The sequence below is a fragment of the Lynx canadensis genome, chromosome E2, assembly GCF_007474595.2.
Source record: "Lynx canadensis isolate LIC74 chromosome E2, mLynCan4.pri.v2, whole genome shotgun sequence".
NCBI classification, from domain to species: Eukaryota; Metazoa; Chordata; class Mammalia; order Carnivora; family Felidae; genus Lynx; species Lynx canadensis.
In genome coordinates, this window is record NC_044317.1 from 55715046 (window position 1) to 55719458 (window position 4413).

The following is a 4413-nucleotide window of genomic DNA, read 5'->3' on the forward strand; positions in this document are numbered from 1 at the left end:
ACTCTTGATTTCAGCTCAGGTCATGATCTCACAGTTAGTGGGATCAAGCCCCAGGTCGGGCCCTGCGCTGACCGCATGGAGCCTGCTCGGGATTCTTTCTTTCCCTCTTTCTGCCCCCCTGTCCTCCCTATCAAATAAATAAACTTAAGGAAAAGAAAAAGAAAACTTCTGAGAAATTCAACTTTAGAGGCATTCTAAAATGTGAGGGACCAGTATACCTCAAACGTGTGATGAAAAACAAGGAAAGTGTGAGAACATGTCACTGAGCAGAGGAGACTGCGGGAGACAGGACAATTCCATGTATGTGATATCCTGGATTGGATGTTGGTAGGGAAAAATGAACGTGTTAAAACAGTTGAAATGTAAATAAAGTCTGAAGTTTAGTTAACTGTGACATACCGATGTTGGTTCCTTAGTTTTGACAAGTGAACAATGATAAAGTTAAGATGGTAGCATTTGGGGTACTGGGTGAGCGACATTTTGGAACTCTCAATGTTATCTTTACAAATTTTCTGAAAACCTAAAGTTATTCCAAACTAAAATATTTATCTAAAAAAACCTTGCAAGTGCTTATGATTTATTAACAATTGGATTAAAATATTTCTTTAAAAACATTTTTTAGAGTTTCGTTAGTTTAGAGAGAGAGAGAGAGAGAGAGAGCGAGAGCGCAGGGGCGGAACAGAGACAGAGCTGTCAGCACAGAGCCAGATGCGGGGCTCAAACTCACAAACTGCGAGGTCGTGACCTGAGCCAAAGTCAGATGCCCAACTGACTGAGCCACCCAGGCGCCCCTGAAATCTTTATTCTTTAAATTTTTTATTTTTAATTAATCTCTACACCCAATAACGGGCTCAAAGTCACCATCTGGAGATTAAAAGACGCATACTGTACTGGCTAAGCCAGCCAGGCCCCCCTAAAATAGTTCTATGTTTTAGTTAATATGTTTTTTCCTTTCAGTGCTGTCTATATTGCCCTAGTGGTGATTTCAAAAGTGATACTATCCCTTGTTAAACAAAATATGTTCATATACTCCACCTTCAAATTGCTACTCGTCTCCTGCACCAAGCCACCAAGCTTGATGAAATGGTCCTCCATAACCTCAAGCTGGAAAAGCAGAAGTCCATCTTGAAATCTCTTTCTCACCAACACAGCCAACTGCCATCAAGATTTAACACAGAACAGTCTTCCTTGTAAACATCTCAAAAGTCATTCAGTCTTTTCCCACATACGCAATCTGTTTACTGGCTGCACCTGCACCCTTTCTAAAATTCAGCTGACACCTCTTCCTATGTTCCTCTTTGTGTCCCGCAGTTTACTCTTCAAATGTTGACCAGAAAATATTTTAATTAAAGCACTCATCTTGCTCCATAAATGTTATCATATTTAAAATATTCCCAATATCTCTTAGATATGAGGCATAATATTCACAACATAGCCTCCAAAGCCAACAATAAGTAAAACCTAGTTTTCCCTCCACCTTCACCCCAGGCCATTTGCATCAGAAATCAGGATTTACAATTCCACTCCCAGGTACATCTTGGGAAAATTTAATATCTCAATATGAAAGTTACACATTCAAAGATATTTCTAGTATGTTCACATTATTTCAGGACTGTTTTATGGAATCTTAACTTCTCCACTGTTACCATTAATAAAAATACAACTATATAAGCACACACATATTAATTATAGAGGATTTCTTGTACCATGATATTTATTATTTCATATCAGGCTGGTGTCAGTGGGTCTCATTCACCCCTCTCTCTGCATGGAAACTGGAACATATTTGTTCTTAACATTATTTGAGGTCTCAGGGCATCCATGGCTGAACTGGTGGAAGACTATTATATTTCCATGATGAGATGAGGGAATTATGTATTTCTTCCACAGCAGACACAGTACACACAGCCTGAATATGCTGGGGTCATGGTTCATGAGAACAAAAGGACTAATAGTTGAAAAACATTCAGTGATTAGTACAGTGATATTCACCAGCCACCAACTAGAATTATTCAAGAGAGCCAAGTAAACACAAATGATGGACAAAATGGCATAAAATGATACAAAGGTGGTCACCAAAACAAGGATGCTTTGGGTGACTCTGGTCTCACGGTCTCACTGGAGGGCTTGGTGGGGGACAGATTGCTCTTATGGATGCATTGGACCCTCTGTGCCAGTGAATAAGAAAAACCAAGGAGTTGCTGGGCAGGGTCATGTGTCCCAAAAACAAAATGTATGGAAAATATCACTGCTGCATCTAATGAGCCTGTGATCTTGTCTCTACACCGTGAAGCACAACAATATCCCAAATCACTTTTTTTGGATAATAGTTTTGTTGTTCCATTTACCAGCCATATAAATAGGAAAAAACATGTTTACCAACATGCAGAACACCCCCGCATAGGATACTGGAGGGGCCAATGTACTTTGGAGCTTTCACTTTAAGCTCTGCCCACCTGGAGTTCCCAGGGTTGATCGTGATGGCCTGGAAGACACTCAAGGGGCAGGTGGAACAAAGGGACATACCTCTGGGCACTCTGTGAACATATAAAAGAACGTAGCATCCATAACAAATGGTGAAATGTTTCAGCCCTAGCGCTGCCATGGTCTCTGGGATTCCTCTAGAGAGAATGGGCAAGGAGTTGGCTACACTCAGGTGCCTGAGAACCAACTTTGTGGATCTCGGCTCGCATCCTCTGCAGCAAAGGGACATCTAATGATAGAAGAGTGAGAAATTGATCAGGATTCCAATGACTATCTGGGATAGGAAGATCACTGCTATATTCAAATGCACTGAAACCATTCTGTCGTTGTCCAGAACTCAATATTCAAATTCACAGGCAGAGAGTTATGCATTAAAGTATGAATTTCAGGCTACACTTTCATGGAAAATAAAATCTCACCTTATCTCTCCTGTTCCCTGAGAATGAACATCTAAACTATATTGTCTTTCGTTAAGAGATTTCCCAAGTTACATGTGTGTCTTTTAATAGCACTTATAATGTGTGGGTCACTGTTATTACTGCTTTCCCTATTGTAACTTATATAATATTCACAACCCTATGAGTTAGGAACTAACATTACTCTCATTCTGTGGATGAGGAGAATTGAACCACAGGAAGTTAAATGACTCATCTAAATAGAAGTAGAATCAGGATTTGAACCTGGGTAGCCTAGTTTCAATGACATGAATGTTTCCTACTGTACTATACTATGCCAGGAAACTCGTCATGGGTATACACATACACACAGACACCTTCTCACATTTTAAATTTATTTTCCTTAATAAACCTGGTTTGATCATTTCCCACTTTTTTAAAGTGTTCTTTTTGACCAATATAACTAAGGAAGAAAGTTTCAAAGGCCTTAATAAATTATAGATGCACTGAACAATTTTATATGAGCCAATCTGATTTATGTAATGTAGACAAATGTCAGGATGGCAGCAGAAAACTCATTTCATTTTTTGCCTGGACCAAAGGTACAATGATATCCGTAAGAGAAATTATTGTGCAGAACTGCACTGTGTGCTAATATATGGGACATAAAACTCACATAGTGATAAAGCATATTAGGGCAGAAAATATTAATCCTATTTAAATACATATTAATCAGTGTATGTTTGTTATTTTAGAATAAACAAACTGAAACTTGAACTAATATTTGATTTGAAAATGCAATTAAAGTATAATACAAACATGCAAAATGGAATTTGAAGACTTGGAATCTTGGGCATTTAATAAATTGAAAATCAAGAGAAGTGAATAGTGAGTTGGGAATAGTCTTGAAACGATTTTAAACCAGAAGAAATATAGCTTAATATTGCTTTTTTCCTTGATGAGATTATATTTTTTAATTAATCCATCATATTAAAATTAAATTAATATATAAAAATAAAGTCCTTAATCTTTTGCTCTTTAAAACCCTCTATAGTGATGTTAGCTTTTTCTTAAAGGACCTTTCCTTATTTTAGGAAACAAGGTTGTCTCACTGATCAAGAGACCACAGAGATTTTCAGTAGAGACATATTTACCCTCTCTATTAAGCGCATCATACTCAAGTTACAGAAAAATAAATTTCAGCAATTCCCATTCAGACAACTGTTTCTACTGTTTCTGCTGTGTTTCAATTAGTTCCATCATACTCATTATCACACACACATGCCTTTAGAGAAATCACATTATTGCTCCTGAAAATGTCTCTGTGACCCTTGCACACTGTATGGCAGATCAATTCTGAAAGTATAATCTTTTTTTTTTTTTTTTTAAGTAGGCTGTCAATTCCCAGCACTGGCTTGAACTTATGACCCCAAGATCAAGACCTGAGCTGAGATCAACAGTTGGATGCTTCAATGACTGAGCCACCCAGGTGGCCCCTGAAATTATAATCTTGAAGTATCTTAAAATTCAGACT

General features: G+C 37.9%; 1 pseudogene; it reads right to left on the bottom strand.

Moving 5' to 3' along the window:
- Nucleotides 1–1752: 1752 nt before the first annotated feature.
- Nucleotides 1753–2803, bottom strand: LOC115502182 (annotated as a pseudogene).
- Nucleotides 2804–4413: the final 1610 nt, after the last annotated feature.